General features: G+C 42.8%; 1 protein-coding gene across 2 annotated transcripts in view; it reads right to left on the reverse strand.

Annotated features, from left to right (window-relative positions):
• Positions 1–17,403, reverse strand: part of OCA2 (OCA2 melanosomal transmembrane protein) — a 561,190-nt gene extending 543,787 nt beyond the window's left edge. Inside the window, exon 1 of one of the 2 annotated variants that reach the window (XM_077482777.1) lies at positions 17,192–17,403. The gene's annotated coding sequence lies outside the window, so the exon portion shown is untranslated. The remainder of the gene's footprint in view (positions 1–17,191) is intronic. The other variant, XM_077482778.1, reaches the window with a different exon arrangement.
• Positions 17,404–19,253: the final 1,850 nt, after the last annotated feature.

Consider the following 19,253-nt stretch of genomic DNA (forward strand, 5'->3'; position numbering starts at 1 on the left):
CTTCTACCTCACTTTAACCACTACAATACAGGGCACTTTCACCCCCTTCCTTCCCAGCCCAATTTTCAGCTTTCAGCGCTCTAGCGCTTTCAGTGACAATTGCGCGGTCATGCTACACTGTACCCAAATGAAATTGTTATCATTTTGTTCGCACAAATGGAGCTTTATTTTGGTGTTATTTATTCACGACTCCGTTTTTTTTTTTTTTGCGATATAAGCGCAAAAATAGCGGAAATTTGGAAAAAAAACGATATTTTCTTTTTTCTATTTGAAAAGAAATCCAATAAAATCAAATTTTGTCATAAATTTAAGCCAAAATGTATTCTGCTACATGTTTTTGGTAAAAAAAATTCCGTTAAGTGTATAATAATTGGTTTGTGTGATCACGGACATATGTACGCAAATGATCATGTACATATGTGTGCAGGTGATCACGTACATATGTGTGCAGATAATCATTGGGACATGTGATTTTAGTGGGACATATGTGGGGGACATGTTTTTATTATTAGGGACATGTGTTTTTATTATTTGGGGACATGTGTGGGGACTGTGTTTGTACTGTGTGGTGTGTTGTGTGTTTACACTACACTGATGATCAGTGAGTAAAAAGCTGTAAAAAGCAGCCCATACTCACTGATCATCAGCCGGCTGCAGCGTTCTGCTCTCCTCTCTTCAGCGGTGACTTCCGTGTGAGGAGAGGAGAGCCGATTGCCTAGCAACCGGCTGTTTGTTTACATCACATGACGGCCGTGATTGGACACGGCCGTCATGTGATCAGGAGGGCCAATCACAGAGCCCTCCTGCCGATCTGAGATGTGCCGTGTCCGGGTGACACGAGCACATCGGGATCGCGACGCTGCGCGCGCGATCCCGCTACTCCTAAAGGACGTTCCTGAACGTCCTATCAGGAGTAGACGGCTCCCACCCGGCCGTATATATGCATTGGCCGGGTGGGAAGTGGTTAAAGACTATCAGCCCTTGTACACACGGTTGGAGATTCCGTCAGAATATTTCCTATCGGACCGTTTTATCGGATATTCCAACTGTGTGTGATCTGCATCGGACTGTTTCCGTCCGAATATCCGACGGACCAACTTTTCCAACTTGCCGGTAACATTTTCCGACAAAATGCTCCAATCAGACATTCTCCGATCATGTGTAGCCTACTCCGACGGACAAAGTGCCATGCATGCTCAGATCAAATTCCTAGACCAAAGCTATTGGCTACTAGCCTGAACGTAGTCCTGTCGTAATGAAATAACGTCATCACGTTATGTACAATCGGATTTTCCGACAACTTGGTCCGACCGTGTGTATACAACATCACTTCCGGACCTCTTCCGGGAATTAATCCGTCGGAATAACGTCGACGGATTTGGTTGTCGGAATCTCCGACCGTGTGTACAAGGGCTTAGAGATGCCAGATATGGAGACTTTTGTTTTCGGTGCAAAGAAAGGTTCATTGGATGGTTGAGGAGAACAAGATCAAGGAGCTTTAGGTCACTTATATATTCCAGAAGAGTGTTGAGAACTAGCTGTCAGCAACTTGCAACCCAGGCTAGCCACTGGTGGATTGTTACAGTATCTCTGCAGGTGTTGCAGTCACATTCATATTACTCATGCACTTCTGTTGACTTCTGAAGACATGCTTCTTCTACAAAATATTTTTACCACTAGTTTCTAGTATGTTAGTTAGTTTCTTGTATGTGTATTTATCACAATACCAACTACCTTAATTATAATTAAAGATGCATACAGATTGAGTATTTTTCAGTTTACAATTCCGCCATAGTTACATAGTTAGTCTTGTTGCAAAAAGACACAAATTCATCTACAGTAGTTCAACCAATAAAAGGGGGGAAAAAATCCCTCCCCCAAAAAAAAATCATTCAGTCTTATAAGCACAATCCTATACCCAGAGTCGATTCAGAGAAAGGCAAAAGACTCCAGCAAAACATGAACCAATTTTCTCCAGCAGAAATAATATAATAATAAATAAATTCCTTCCTGATCCCCCGAGAGGCAATCGGATATTCTCTGGATCAGTTTTTACCTATAAATATTAGTATCCAGTTATTATATGTACATTTCGGAAATAATTCAGGCATTTTTAACCACTTTCAGACCGGACCATTTTGCTGGTAAATGACCAGAGGTCTTTTTACACTTTGGCACTGCGCTGCTTTAACTGGTAATTGCGCGGTCATGCAATGTTGTACCCAAACGAAATTTGCGTCCTTTTCTTCCCACAAATAGAGCTTTCTTTTAAAGGTATTTGACTGACTCTGCGATTTTTATTTTTTGCGATATAAACGTAAAAAGACCGCAAATTTTGAAAAAAAATGATATTTTCTACTTTTTGTTATTAGAAAAATCCAATAAACTCAATTTTAGTCATACATTTAGGCCAAAATGTATTCAGCCACATGTCTTTGGTAAAAAAAAAAGTCAATAACTGTATATTTATTGGTTTGCGCAAAAGTTGTCACATCTACAAACTAAGGTACGTTTTCTGGAATTTACGCAGCTTTTAGTTTACGACTGCCTATCTCATTTCTTGAGGTGCTAAAATGGCAGGGCAGTACAAACCCCCCCCAAATGACCCCATTTTGGAAAGTAGACCCCCTAAGGAAATTGATAAGTGGCATGTTGAGCCCATTGAATATTTTATTTTTTTGCCTCAAGCGATTGAATAATGACAAAAAAAAAATTTCTTTTTTTTTTTACACAAAGTTGTCACTAAATGATATATTGCTCACACATGCTATGGGCATATGTGAAATGACACCCCAAAATAAATTCTGCTGCTTCTCCTGAGTACGGGGATACCACATATGTGGGACTTTTTGGGAGCCTAGCCGCGTACGGGGCCCCCGAAAACCAAGCACCGCCTTCAGGCTTTCTAAGGGCGTAAATTTTTGATTTCACTTCTCACTACCTATTACAGTTTTGAAGGCCATAAAATGCCAAGATGGCACAAAATCCCCACAAATGACCCCATTTTAGAAAGTAGACACCCCAAGCTATTTGCTGAGAGGCATGTTGAGTCCATGGAATATTTTATATTTTGCCACAAGTTGCGGGAAAATTACAAACTTTTTTTTTTTTTTTTTTTCACAAAGTTGTCACTAAATGATATATTGCTCATGCATGCCATGGGCATATGTGAAATGACACCCCAAAATAAATTCTGCTGCTTCTCCTGAGTACGGGGATACCACATATGTGGGACTTTTTGGGAGCCTAGCCGCGTACGGGGCCCCGAAAACCAAGCACCGCCTTCAGGCTTTCTAAGGGCGTTACAGTTTTGAAGGCCATAAAATGCCAAGATGGCACAAACCCCCCCCCCAAATGACCCCATTTTGGAAAGTAGACACCCCTAAATTTAGGGGTACACTAGTGAGACTAGGTAATAAATGGCGGGTGCCCTGAAACTATAAAAAAATAACTAACCAACCAGCGTCACCTGTAACAGTTATATGGTGATCACTGGTGAAATTGTTAACAAGGGGGCAATCAGGGGGCTTTATGCGGTAGTATATGGGGGTCCCTGGCGCTATAAAAAGCTGCGGCAAACCTAAATACCTACCTGCCTAACTAGCGTCACCTGTGACACTAATACAGCGATCAGAAAAACGATTGCTTATTAGGCTGGGTTCACACTGGAGCGATGCGGGAACGCCACGAATCCGCGGCGGGTTCCCACATCGCATGCCTCCCGGCGGCAGTTCACACTGCCCTATGCGAACTGCTGGGAGTGTCAGTGAAATGTTAATGACACCCCCAGATCAGTTCGCATATCGCAGTGCGATCTGCAAACTCGGATCGCATGGTGTGAACACCCATGCGATCCGATTCTGCTGCGGACCAAAAAAAGGGTCCCGTGCGAATTTGCGGCGGGTGCAGCGAATGGCTGAACTCGAATCGCAGAGATCGGATGTGATTTGCACTGCAGTGCGGTGCGAATCACATCCGTTCTCATAAACCGCTGCAATGTGAACCCAGCCTTAGTGACACTGGCGACGGGGGGTGATCACGGGGTTAAACCTTTATTGGGGGGGGGTTAGGGGGGTACATTAGAACTAAAGGGGGCTAACCCTAACTGCCCTAACAGTTATTACAGTCACAAATGACACCAATGCAAAAAAAATAAAAAATGCATTGGTGTCACTGTGACTGGGGGGGCAGGGGTAATTGGGGGGGTGATCGGGGGGTAAAGGGGGGGGTGTGAGTGTGCCTGGCATGTTCTACTGTGAAGTGTCGTGTTGGTGCAACTCACCGATCCTCTCTCCTCGGTGCCGGAACGAAAAATACCGACACGGAGGAGAGATTACATCACTTCCTCTCCTGTGTTTACATTACAGGAGAGGAAGTGATGTCACGAAGGATTTCCATTCGTCGGGAGCGATCGCGGGAAGGCAGGGACGTACAGGTACGTCCATATGCCTGCCCGTGCCATTCTGTCGACGTACATCGTCGTGCGGCGGTCGGCAAGTGGTTAAAAACAATCTCCTGAGCTTTCTATATTTGGAGATTGAATCTCTTTTCCTCTAGACATAAAGAGTGCTCTGTGATGACCTTAAAGTGAATAATTCAACACCAATTTCCTTATATGGACCACTTATGTATTTATAAATGTTGATCATAGTCCCCCTTAATCTCCTTTTCTCAAGAGGGAATAGATTCAGTTCCTCTAATATTTCCTCATAGCTGAGTTCCTACTTCTCCCTTATCAGTTTGGTTGCTTGGCACCGAGTGCTATATTTAAGCCTATGATCTACCAGAACACCCAGATCCTTCTCCACCACTGACTCCCCCAGTTGTACCCCCTAGTATGTATGATGAATACATATTATTAGCCCCCAAGTGCATAACTTTACATTTATCATCATTAAACCTCATTTGCCACATTCTATAAATGAAAGTAAACAATCATAATAAATTGGCAAATATCCACTACCCCCCCCCCAGCGCACATGTGTTTGAATAAATGATCCACTAGGAGATTCAAATGTACATTTAGCTTCTGCAATAAAAATTGGATAACATAAAATAATATGCTTAGACTTCTGAAGAAATATAAACAGCAGCGCTGCTAATGTTTATATTTCTTCAGAAGTCTAGGCATATTGTTTTATGCCATTTGCCACATAGTAGCCCAATTTAACAGTGCATTGGGGTTGGCTTGTAAATTGGAGACAACCTGTAAAGATGTTATTCTGCTACATAGCTTGGTGTCATCTGCATGTAGTAATCTGTGTTTAAGGTGGCACTTAAAAGTGTACCAACTATACATATCATCTGCATTGCTGTACAATAACATTTGCAGGGTATTCTGGGTGGGAACATTTATAGTATACAACTATAAGACTGTTCATCCAAGCCATATTATGCAATTTGATGATGAGTATGGCATGGACAAAGACAACAAGACAAAATCCAAATCAATCGCACATTCATTTATTTTAGCTATAGTGCAAATAGATGATCCCGCAAGAACGTGCTTTAGAAATAAGCTGCCTTTTAAAATCAGCTCTTTAGTCTATGCATTTTGTTTTGAAAAACTCAACAGAAAGGGCATTCTATGACTAGATTCTGTTGTCCTAGGTCATTGGTAATCTCATGTTTACAATCATTACAATGCATATGATGATACTTGTAGAAAATGTCCTTGTTGTCAGCAGTCATAAACATCATACAACCATTTCCATACTCAGTACAAAGAAAGCTAGAAAGTTATAGTAAACGTCAAGGCTGTAATTGGCATTTGATCTGTCTCATTCATCAGGCTGTCTATGTATATTTAGTCTATAAAATAATTGTGTGTTTTTATAGGTTTCCTAAAGTTACTCAATTAAATACTTAGAGCAAATGTAATTTTTTGCATGCGGTACACACTTTAACTCTCCAACAGCATGAGTGTGGTAGAATTTTAATTAGTTGAGACAAGATTAGCTGCTGAGTACACTTCGAAGCATGAACTGTACAGTCAATACATATTGGCAAGACAAGATATTTCTTGTCTGTAATTTTTGTTCTCCTGTTTTAATATGTTTTATTTCAATAAGTAAGCTCTTCCACGGGTACTTGGTCTCCAGTACTTCCACATCTCTAACTTCCATTTAAAGAGTGAAGAACACCAGTGGCGGAATTATAGGGGTCGCCAAGATCGCCATGGTGACCGGGCCCCTTGCTGCAGGGGGCCCTTGAGGGCCCCCTGTACTCTTCCATAGGAGGGGAGGCTGAGAGGAGCTCCCCAATCATCAGCCAAACTGAAATCGGCACTGTGCAGGAGCTCCTTACATTAGCCTTTAGTGAAAGCACAGTGTGTGCTCTTTGTCTCCCCCTACAGTGCAGTACCCGGAAGGAAGAGCCAAGGTAAATGTCTGCCGTTTATTTTTAATAAGACTAGCTACTGTATTTGTGTTTGTGTGTGTGTGTGTGAGCATGCTTGTGTGTGTGAGCATGCTTGTGTGTGTGAGCATGCTTGTGTGTGTGAGCATGCGTGTGTGTGTGAGCATGCGTGTGTGTGTGTGAGCATGCGTGTGTGTGTGAGCATGCTTGTGTGTGTGAGCATGTGTGTGTGAGCATGCTTGTGTGTGAGCGTGTGTGTGTGTGTGTGTGAGCATGCTTGTGTGTGTGTGTGTGTGTGTGTGTGTGTGAGCATGCTTGTGTGTGTGTGTGTGTGTGAGCATGCTTGTGTGTGTGTGTGTGTGTGTGTGTGTGTGAGCATGCTTGTGTGTGTGTGTGTGTGTGTGTGTGTGTGTGTGTGAGCATGCTTGTGTGTGTGTGTGAGCATGCTTGTGTGTGTGTGTGAGCATGATTGTATGTGCATGTGAACATGCTTGTATGTGCATGTGTGTGAGCATGTTTGTATGTGTGTGTGTGAGCATGTTTGTATGTGTGTGTGTGTGAGCATGTTTGTATGTGTGTGTGTGAGCATGTTTGTATGTGTGTGTGTGAGCATGTTTGTATGTGTGTGTGTGAGCATGTTTGTATGTGTGTGTGTGAGCATGTTTGTATGTGTGTGTGTGAGCATGTTTGTATGTGTGTGTGTGAGCATGTTTGTGTGTGTGTGTGTGAGCATGCTTGTATGTGTGTGTGTGTAAGCATGCTTGTGTGTGTGAATGTGCATGTGTTTATCAGTGGCGGTGCATCCAAAAGGGTGCACAGGTTCCACCCCCTCTATGACCAATGGATAGATTCATGCATAGCATAGCATGAATCTGGGTGCCTGAATTACAGCGACAGGGGGTGTTTTTGCAGCACCTGATTAGAGGCATGGGCTCTAATAGGCTTCAAAATAGGTGAACTGCGAGTGCCATGCTTGACGCTCACAGTCTACCCAGGTGTGTTAGAAAAGTGAATTAATATTCACTTTCCTAACACTGAACCGCCTCTCCACCAATCAGGTGTGCGGGTCTGTTACCCATCACCCGATTGGCTGAAACAATAGACACAGCCATTGGACGCTCATCAGGAGGAGAGGACGGGAGATGAGGATGGCAGGAGATGCATGGAGGACCCCGCTCATGGCCGTTACCCGCTGCCCCACCAAGACAGGGTAAGTGGCAGCAGACAGCGAGCAGGCGGTGGGGATTCACAGTGACAGCATTTGATGGGCACACCAACAGCATTTGATGTGCACAGTAGCGGCATTTGATGGGCACACTGGCAGCATTTGATGGGCACAGCGGTGGCATTTGATGGGCACAGCGGCAGAGCTTGATGGGCACAGCGGCAGAGCTTGATGGGCACAGCGGCAGAGTTTGATGGGCACAGTAGGGACATTTGATGGGCACAGTAGGGACATTTGATGGTACAGTAGTGACATTTGATGGTACAGTGGTGGCGTTTGATGGTACAGTGGTGGCGTTTGATGGGCACAGTGGCTGTAATTGATGTTTTTTAAATCGGCTCCTTTATATGCGGCAACCCACTTGGGACTGGGCCCTGGTGTTCCACCATCGGGCTCGAAGAAAAGAGACCTGTCCGGAGGTTGGGGGGGGGGGGGCCCACCATGGTTTCCTGTTTCGGGGGCCCTGAAGGTCCTAGTTAAGCCACTGAAGAACATCAATGGGGATTTAACACCTAAAGGACTGAATGAGAGGGGAGTTAGTTCCCTTGCCTTTATGAATCATTAACTTGATATGGAAATATAATACCTTATTATTGGATATGCTATCCAGTCCAATCATAGATCCAGTTTTATTCAAAAAAAGATGTAGTAATAGCTCATATGAATGGAGGAGATGGGCAGAAATGGTGGCCAATTGGCCATGCTTTATGAGAACCTGTGATAGCTACTCAGTTCTATTGGTAATTTTTTTTGTAGGTAAACTTATTCTTTAACCACTTCAATACAGGGTACTTTTACCCCCATCCTGCCCAGGCTAATTTTCAGCTTTCAATGCTGTCGTACTTTGAATGATAATTGTGTGGTCATGCAACACTGTACCCAAACTACACTTTTATTATTTTTTTTCACACAAATAGTCCTTTCTTTGGGTGGTATTTAATCACCACTAGGTTTTTTTATTTTTTGATAAAAACCCATGTTTTTCTTTGTTTCTGTTATAACATTTTGCAAATAAATAATATTTCTTCATACATTTAGGCCAAACTGTATTCTGCTACATTTCTTTGGTGAACCAAATCAGTGTTTTTAGCCTGTAGGAAAATGATAGAGTGCACAAACTTTGGTACAGTGCCTTGAAAAAGCATTCACACCCCTTGAAATTTTCCACATTTTGTCACGTTACAAGCAAACACATGAATGTATTTTATTGGGATTTTATGTGATAGACCAACACAAAGTTGCACATAAGTAAAAGGAAAATAACAAACTGTTTTAAATTTTTGTGGGTTAACCCTGCCTTCTCTCCAATGATATAGGATCCCACTCCCATAAATTTGATCTCACCCCTAGAGACTGCATTCCTTTTTTGTCCTCCTTTTTGGACCTACAAGCAATGCACTTATGTTTACAGACGTCCAATCGATTGAAGTTGATGCTGGGCATACCTTCTAATGGTGTCAGGATAGCCCAGGGCCCAACCATGGATGGCCTCTATGTCCAGTGGTGGGGACAGCCTCTCTTTGCCCAAATGCGGATCGCCTGGCAGGTCTGCAGGTTCTTCCATGACAGCAAGTGTTTGTGCTTTATCTGTTTCCCCTTTCCCCTTCCCTCCCCTCTTTGGTGCCTGGAACACGGGTGCGTTCCAGGACATGGCTCTCTCTTCTGGGTCGCCACTCTGGCACGCTTCTGCACGACAGCCGGCCGGGGTGCCGGCGGTCGCCGGCGGTCGCGCAAGCGCTCTAATTGTAGTGGTGACGTCATTTTGGCAGGGATATTTAAATCCCTGTGAGCTTCTCTCACACTGGGAATCACTGTGGGCACCTTGCAACAGATCCTCCATGCACCAGGGTTTCCAGGTTAAGTTAAGCCAGCCTGGGGGTTTATGGTGAAGGGTGAGCGGGGGTGGAGATGGCTCTTAAAGGTGCAAGCTACGTGTTATTTGCTTTCCTTCTCCCAGGACATTTGTGTGTTCCTACAAGCTGCAGGATCATCACCGATTGTCTGCCAGGGTGCCATGGACAAGTCATCGCCTTCGTGCGGCCAGCCCTTTCGCTCTAGGTATGTGGAGTGTGTAAGGGGAGGGGGCCAAGTTCACATGGTATGGTTGTATTCCATGATGTGTTTTCTGCCCTTCTCCTTTTTGACCCTTCCAGGTCAGATCACCAGTTTATTGTCCAAGACAACAGGGACCTTGCCAGGCCAAAAAGTCAACCTTTCTCATCCAGGTCCAGACGTGACACTCCATCTAGGACCCATCAACAGAGGAGATGTTCCCATTCCTCCTCCAGACACCACATCCACCGCCATGACAGCCGCTCTGATTGCAGAGCCTGCCGAGGATGTGGGACATGAGTCCCAGAGGGCAAATCACAGTGTGATCCATGTTATGCCTGGGCGGTTGGGGAGAAAGAGACGGAGAACCAACACTTGGAGTCTCTTGTTAAGCATGTGGTGCAGCAATCCCTAAAGGAGTGGGGTAAAACCCGCACATAGAGCCAGTCTACCACTCTATCTGGCTCCTTGGCTGATGAGGCCCAGGAGGATTCAGGCCCATTCCAGCCTTACAATGCCTCCCCCGGCTCTTCAGACAGCAAATTGGAGGGAGATGAAGTCAAAGAGGCTCTTAAGTGAGAAGATCCCTCCACTTCTCCAGCTAAGCAGAGGAAGTTCTTTAAACACCTGGGAAAGGAACGCTCCAATTTTCCGCCCCTTTCTGAATTGAAGGACATCATTGAAGAAGAGTGGAGCAAGGTAGATAAGAAGACTTCTATGTCAAGCAAAACTTCCAGATTATAACCCTTCAAGGTAGAGGAAGTGAAACATCTGGAAAATGCTCCCCTTGTAGATGCAGCACTGATGCGTCTAGTTAAACACGTCACTCTTCCCTTAGAGGGTGTGGTATTCTTCAAGGATGGGCTTGAGTGGAGAATAGATCAAGATCTCAAGAGAATTAATAGGCTAGCTGGTATTGCTTTCAAACCCGTCTTGGCCCTCACAACCATGTCCAAAGCTATGGAAACCTGGACAGAAAATGTGGATTCTGTACTCTGAGGCGTCTCTGAAGAACTGACCAGGGGCTCGGCGGTTCAGGAATTGAAACTGGCAACGGCCTTCCTGGGGGAGGCTTCAATCGATATGATCCACCTGTTGGCTCTGACTATGCTATCCTTGGTCACGGCTAAGTGGGCCTTATGGTTGTGCCCTTGGCTTGCTGATCCAGCATCTAAGCATGCCTGGTGTAGGATTCCCTTTGAAGGGCCCTTTTTGTTCCCCAACAGGCTCGATATAGCTATAGCCCCAGCCCCGGGTGGGAAGTCAGACATCTTTCCCCAGGATAGGTGTCTCATTGGTCAGAAGAAGCCCCAGCGTAGAAGATGCAGTACTGAGCATTCAAGGGAAGCACACTCCTACAGGCCCTGCTGGGATTTCAAAAGAAATTGGAGCAGAGGTCACACATCCTTCCAAAAATCTGCTAAGAACCAGGCGCCCAGCGAATGAGAACCAGCTCAAGTCATTTTGAGATTGGACACTCCAAGGTGGGTCGGGTAGGGGCACGTCTGCTTCTCTTCCGGCACGTCTTGGTGGCCTCAATCTCTGATTACTGGACCATCAAGACAGTCTCCACAGGCCACACAAGATCCTTCGTCAGTACTCCTCTCCCCATATTTATTTCCACCCAGATACCACAGTCAGAAGAAAAGAAGCAGGTGTTACTATCCTATGTGGATTTTCTGATAGTACAGGGAGCTGCGGTGCCTGTCCCAAGAAACAAAGGGTTTCAGGGGGTATAGTCCCCTCTCTTCCTTGTACAGAATAAAAATGGTTTGTGCCGCCCGGTGATAGACCTAACTTACCTAAACAAGTTTATAATATCCGAAAAGTTAAAAATGGAGACTTTGTCTACCATCCAAAAATCAGTGCAGCCAGGTGATTGGCTAATCTCAATCGATTTGAAAGATGCCTATTTTCATGTGCATGTGGCAAAAGAATTCCACAAATACCTCCTGTTCAGAGTCGGGCAAGAACATCTACAGTTCATCTACCTCACCCTGAGTTGTTCTTCTGGCTGTGGTGGCCCCCATCAGAACAAAGGGGATACGCTTGTACCACTATCTCAGCGACCTCCTGTTACTGTCCCAGGACAAGGAGTGGCTGTTGATCCACAGGGAGCAAGTTATCTCCACACTGTCCAAATTTGGGTGGCTCCTAAACTTGGAAATAAGCCATCTGGAACCACAGTGGAATCGAAGAGTGGCTCCCTCTGGTGCTGCGGGTACAGGGTTGCTCCCTCTGGTGCTGCGGGTACAGGGTGGCTCCCTCTGGTGCTGCGGGTACAGGGTGGCTCCCTCTGGTGCTGCGGGTACAGGGTGGCTCCCTCTGGTGCTGCGGGTACAGGGTGGCTCCCTCTGGTGCTGCGGGTGCAGCGTCGCTCTCTCTGGTGCTGCGGGTGCAGCGTCGCTCTCTCTGGGGGTGCGGTGCAGCGTCGCTCTCTCTGGGGGTGCGGTGCAGCGTCGCTCTCTCTGGGGGTGCGGTGCAGCGTCGCTCTCTCTGGGGGTGCGGTGCAGCGTCGCTCTCTCTGGGGGTGCGGTGCAGCGTCGCTCTCTCTGGGGGTGCGGTGCAGCGTCACTCTCTCTCTCTGGTTGTGCTGGGGCTATTAGTTCCCCCAGCACAGTCCCCTGTTTCATTTGCCATGTCTCCTGTAGTAGCTGTAACAAGCACTCCTCAGCTTGTTTCTGGGTTTTCTCTTTCACCCCAGCAAAGTGCATGCTGGGGACTGTAGTCTGCTCCCTGCTGAGACCAATGGTGCCATGTATCTCTGGGACTACATTTCCCATGATGCCCCTCTAGTTTCTTCTGATTGGCCCTCTGTTTTGGCCAATGGGGAGGGAAAACGACCATACAGCAACGCCTTCTCTTCCCCTGCTGCCGACGTGAGAAGGGGAGGGAGAGCGAGGGGGGAATAGTGACAGCAGCAGCTTTCCCCACCGTGCGGACACCCATGGCTGGAGGAGGAGAGCGGAACTGTCAGCGCGGCGCTGAGGCTGAGCTGTGTGTGAGAGACACACAGCACAGCCCATGCAACCGCCAGTTCCGCATGACACAGGCACGGCCGTATGGCGGTAGGCAAGCGGCACCATGGCCTGTGTTACCCATGATCAGGCCGTGGCCGCCGTTTACCTCCCGCTGTGCGGCCTGATCATCAACAGGCCACGGGCGGCCCCGGCCCACCGGGCAAATGCCCGGTCTGCCCTATGGCCAGTCTGGGCCTGATTCAAACATGGCTACACCTTGGAACTGAGAAAATGGCACATAGGATTAGGAAGTAAGATAGAGATGTCTGGAAAAATACTATAGTACATTCAAACGATGAGTTGAAGAAATGAGAGATTTACATATTCAGGGAAAGTTGCTGAAATAGGCCTGATTTTTGAAGGCTGCATACTATCTAACCAGTCCCTCAATTTCATGCAATATAGCAGTTATTTTTATTTACTAAAGTCAAACATAGTGTGAACACATATACTAATCATATGCATGTGTAATGTACAGGCATACCCCACTTTTAAGTACACAATGGGCTTTATTTACTAAGGCTGGAAAGTGCAAAATAAGGCTTGCTTCTGCATAGAAACCAATGAGCTTCCAGGTTTTATTACAAAAGTTTAATTGAACAAGCTGGGGTTAGAAGCTCATTGGTTTCTATGCAGAAGTGAGCCTGATTTTGCACTTTCCAGATTTAGTAAATAAATCCCATTGTGTACTTAAAAGTGGGGTATGCCTATATACTGAATTCAGGATTAAATGCATGCATATTCACAAAGAGCACATATCTCCATGCTTGGACTAGTCTTTGTGAAATGTGAGTATTATGTGGCCAAAAAGTAGTAGATTTTATTTATATCTAATACTTTAGTTTTTATTTAAATATAGTGCAAAACGCTGAATTTATTTAATAAATAGAGCATCCATTAGCATGAGCATTCTTTAGTATGAGTATCAATATGAATATACAAAGCTTACAGCCAGCTAAATGTTTACAAAAACCAACTTGCTAAATTTGCACACAAAAAGCCAGGGTGCATGTAGCCAACAGTATTCTGCATTTTGCATGCTCACATGCTGAAGACTTTCCTTCCAGCCTGCACTGGTGCTAAAAGTGCTATCTATATGTATACAAGTGTACCATCATTATGCGCAAAGGGTAGTGAATGGCTGTAAATCTGTACAAATGCATTTTTTTTTGCTCCACTGAAATCAATATAAATGGCAGCAGACATTCAAATCTTTTAACATTATTGTTGGGTTTTTATTTTTGCAAAGGTACACTTCTCTATTAATATTTCTGGCCATTAAACAATGAATTTCATTTTAAAGAAAGGCAAATTGGCGAAGTTATGTTGGATTTGTTCACAAAATGTAATTTATGTCATAGTTATTTATTTTTGTACAGTTTTTTCTGTTTAAACACATTTTTAGAAAGGCTTTGTGCAGAAAATTATACAGAGTGAAATGTTGCTCACTTTGTTATTTTTTTAATTGATCAGCTGTAGAAAGCTTGATTTCAGAAAACAGTGCAGTGCAGTGCTCCTGGCTCTGTTTTCCCATGCAAAAATAAGTGGACACATGACAATATGCATGGCGGTTATTTTATTATTTTATTTCATTACAATAGTTGACCATCCCTGTCTGCATGAATTTGACTTTATTAAATCGCAAACTATGCTCCATGGGCACATTTAAAGATGAATTACATTTTTCAAATGAATATTTAAAACTTCTACACTGCCTAATTATCTGTCATTGCAGAGTGCATTATTTGGATCTCCTAGTGGTAGCAATTTACTTGGCTTTCCCTGGTGGTAGCCTTGGTGGGACTGAGTTGCTCAGCTACTCCTGGCCACCTGCAAAAACCCAGATGTGTTTGCATGAAGCAGTCCAAAAACAAATAAATTGTCCAGCGCTGGTAAACTTAACAACCTATAAGTTCCCAGAATAACAAAGTATTAATAGTGTAAAAAATTAAAGGAAGTAACATGAGTGAAAATACTTTATATTAAATTAAACAAATGTATTTATTATGGCAAAAGGATTGATTGACTTATGTTTTTCTGTCTCTTATGCCCCATACACACGATGAGATTATCGGACGAATGAACGTCCGTTTTTTATTGCATGCTAATCTCAGATCGAATCTGATGAGTTTACTAAAGTCACGAAAATTCCCGCACGACAGAAAAAAAATTCGGAAGTGATGTCATGTGTTGTAATGCATTTGTGTTGCATTTTCGAACGATAGCTGTACTGATTAAACGAAAATCGTACGATCTGGCATCGTATGAAAAAAATTTCCGTGCATGTCCGATAGAATAATATCGGATGAACTGTCCTAATCGGCTCTCGAAAGCTCTGTACTAACGATCCGATTATCGTACGATCGCTTCGAAATCGGTATTTTCCGTACGATTTTCGGATCGTGTGTACGGGGCATTAGAGCTGCATTACTGACTTTTGTCTTCAAAATACTGAGGAGGATGAGTACAATGACTCCCACTCTCTTGCCTGTTAATACGTAATATTGAAGCACAATGTGGTTGAGTTACTAAAACTGGAAAAGTCAAAATCTGGTACAGCTGTGCATGGTATCCAATCAGCTTCTAACTTCAGCTTTTTCAATTAAGCTTTGACAAGAAAACCTGGAAGCTGATGATTTCTATGCATAGCTGCACCAGATTTTGCACTCTCCAGTTTTAGTAAATCTACTCCAATCAGCACTAATCTTTATTCATCAAATTTAAAGGTGTCACCTTTTTAAATGTAATTGTCATGGTCCTCAAGTGATGGAGACACAGTTATGCACTACTCTTTTTGTGTGACATCAGCTCCTCTCCATATTTCTTTTTTCTTTATTTCTCCCTTTGATATTTGGCTGAGACCTTCTTCAAATAACAGTCATAAGTAAAAAGTTAAACCCTCCCGTGACTGTCTGTGTCAATGCAGCTGCATCAGTTGTCAAAATATTTCAGTTACTTTAAGCCATCTCCTCCTAACCAATATTCCAAAACTAAACTAAGCTGAGTGGTTGATAGACTGTGGTCAAACTGGGCTTACAACTAGGTTGCCAAGTAAGCATACCTACAAGTTACATAGTTACATAGTAGGCGAGGTTGAAAAAAGACACAAGTCCATCAAGTCCAACCTATTGTTCACTGCCACAACACAACAATAGTAACTAAACTCTGTGATGGAGCACCACTGCAATATCGATATAAAATATTTCTGATCAAATAAGTCATATAAACAAATATAAAAATTAAGAAATGTAATAGTAAATAATGACAAGGTGGATTGTCCTAGACATCCCTACCAATCAGTAATGAGGTGTTAGCTGGAAAGGTTTGTCCAAATGACTATTTGCAAAGCCATTCATTTTTAGTTTACTGTTTTTGGATGAGCTGCTACACTTTGCTCTACCTTATTAAATATGCTTGTATGTTTACAGTGCAGTGTCAGGAACCCGTAGCAACCAAGCAAACAATTTAATGTAATCAGATCAGTTAAAGATAACTTTTGATCAGTTGATTTGGTTACTCAGCATTGCAAGGTCTTAACTGACATTTTGTAATGTCATTTTGTAATTTTGCACTTTTGTTCTTTCAAAAATGTAATAAAGACACATTTAAATATTTAAAAAATTCATTCCATATCTGTAATGATATAAAGGACCACTATTTTTTTTTTTTATGTTTTTTATCGAATGATCTGTAAATTGAAATGTATTTTGGTACAACTCAATAAATTGCCATGCAACTTCCTTTTAATGACAGTAATACTCAAATTATTAATGTCAGAAAGAATTAGGTATAAACGCATGAAGCATGTTTAAGCAGCTTGTACAGTACAACAGCCATACTGTAACTCGCTCAAAGTATAACAATAGCTACCTTTCATAAAGGCAAATTATTTCTACAATATCCCATTTTTCTGTACTGCTCTATTATTTTCCAGCTATATTTTTCATTTCTTTTTGCATTAACCAATAGAATACACAAAAAGATACAGTTACATAACACGGTTAATTATGCAACATTCATCTGTACTGGTAAAATACAGATTTATAGAGAAAACATGACAATGTACAGTGCAAATGTTAACAATTCATTTTATGGCACATTGGTTCAGTGAAATGTAGCATATCCGTAGAACACAACAGTAGTAATAAATATCCATACATTAACCAACACATAAGGGTAGCGTGTGTAAACCATCAATTGTCATGCCTTCAAATTGTACAATTTATGCACATTGCAATGTCTAAGCCATTGCTACCATTCAGCGATCACCATTCATTGTTTTGACTATGCATAAAGTTTCTTTGACTTTGCATCCCACCTTTGGTCCTTGGCTTGAAAATATATCTAATAATCTCCAAAGAAATAGAAATAGTACCAATGCTTATGTTTTACTTATTTTTGCCCACAGAATAATATTACTAAAACTTAGCATTTATGATGACCAAAATGTATAGAACAGTGAATTAAACCAATGAAATATAATAGGGGTAGTAGTAAATATTCTCATAGTATATAGATTGTAATACATCTCTCTTACTTGTTATGTCTTTAGGTCCCAGGATATAAACAGAGGAATTCCAATAGGGGTAGAGGAGCTCTGAAGTTGACAGGACTGGAGGGAGGATAGAAAGAAAAGAAGTAGTTTTTAAGGAAAAAACATTCCAAGTGCCTCACGGTTACGAGAGCAGCAGACTTGGTTGTGTTTTCTGAATGGAGCTTTGATTTTGAAAAGTGAATAGGTCACTGAATAATCAGGATCAGCCCTGTGCAACAAACATCCCTGAAGCTAGAAAGAGTGACCATCACATTCTATGTACTTTCTGAGCTGCACAGAAAACTGGAATTCCTAGGTTTGTAAGCATGTGATCCAATTCCCAAGCCTGTGTGATAGACAGTGTGCCCCGCTGGCAGGCAGAGAAGGCAATCATGAAGTTGCTGCTGGGGTGAGAAAAGTACACCACTGAAATGTAAACAGTGAGTAGACCTTTACAGTATTAACAAACTGTAATATTTATACAAGCTGTGTTACAAGTTTACAGGTTCTTCAGAAACATTTTAGGGGACCTTGTACACATCAGTTGATAAGATTTCCAAAAAGTAACTATTCTGACTATTTAAAGCCATATCTGATGTCTACTTGATTTCAGAAAACTGGAGCAAAAGTGGATTGTTTTCATGCAGAAAACATTGGTTTCTGGTTTCCTCTTCATTGTTTTTATCTTATCTGAAAAAGAGAGCAGTCACATGAGAATAAAAAAATAATAACAATACACATTTTGGCCCTACAAATTACTGTTTTAAACATTTAGGACTGTTTTTACATGATGTGTTGGGCTGCCCTGCCCAACGTAGTTCAAATACATAAACAAGACATAAAACATTGCTCTCACTGTCATCACACGTCACACCACCACTCTGTGGCACACAGTAATTTTTTCAACTCAATGCAATCCACTGAACCAAATCAAATATCCCTTTCAAGAAAAAAGTTACAATGTGATGCGCTGTTTACATTCTGACCCATCCATGTTGTTATCTGCTTTCCTGTTTACGTTTTTAAGCTTGTATCTGACTACATTTGTTCGCTGCCTGCCCTGAACTTTTGCCTGTCTCTGTTTCCAATATTGCCTGTTGACTGTGTATCACTCTCTGGGGGCTATTTAGTAAAGCTGGAGAGTGCAAATTTTGGTGCAAACAGTGCATAGAAACAAATCAGCTTTCAAGTTTTATTGCCAAAGCTTATTTGAGCAAGCTGAGCTTAAAGCTGATTGGCTACCATGTACAGTTACATCAGATTCTGAGTGCACCAGCTTTAGTAAATCCCTCTCTCTGGTTTTATTCCTGGTCAGTTGCCATCTGTTCAGGTCCTTCTGCAACCTGGTACACCCACCAGTAAAGTCCACCACTCCTTGCTGGGTGCTCTGGTGAAGATCTGGTGTGTGCTTACTGTGAACATTGCACCTGGGTCATTTTAGGAGCTCACCTACTCTCCAATGTGCACATAAGGCAGTGGGTCTACTATCCTTTTTTCCTGTAACAATCTGTTTCTCTCTCTGCTTCAGAAACCATCTTTTACCCTTGATAGATATTCCTCTCCCATTTGTCACCTACAAGGTGGTATTCCTTATGGCCAATATCATCACTTCTGCTGGTCGATTGTCACATTTATTTATTTGTTTATTTGCAAGGCAATAGGCAGTTTCATTGTATTACTCTCTCTTCCATGTTGCTTCTTTCTAGTAGTTTCTACCTCAACTGACTTTTCAGACCTCTGTTTGTCTTTTGACTGGCTACCATAAAATCATCAACATTTGGATTTTTATTGATCAATAGGGATGAGCTCAGTGTTCGGTCTGAACACGCCAACCCCCCACTCCCATGTTCAGGGTATGTTGCGTGGTATGGTTCAAGTGCGTAAAGCCACACGCTTACCCCCCTTTCCTGGACAGACAGGCTGTATGCTCAGATTAAATGTCTGGTATGAATTTTTTGGAGAACCTCACACTTTTTTTTTTTGTTTTTTTGCATGTACACCCTTAAAATTCTTACCAGATTTAAAGGGTCTGGTATGCATTTTTATGTTTTTCATTCTTGCTGCA

The sequence above is a fragment of the Lithobates pipiens genome, unplaced genomic scaffold (assembly GCF_037356315.1).
Source record: "Lithobates pipiens isolate NorthernLeopardFrog02 unplaced genomic scaffold, aLitPip1_a1.2 Scaffold_16, whole genome shotgun sequence".
Lineage (NCBI taxonomy): Eukaryota > Metazoa > Chordata > Amphibia > Anura > Ranidae > Lithobates > Lithobates pipiens.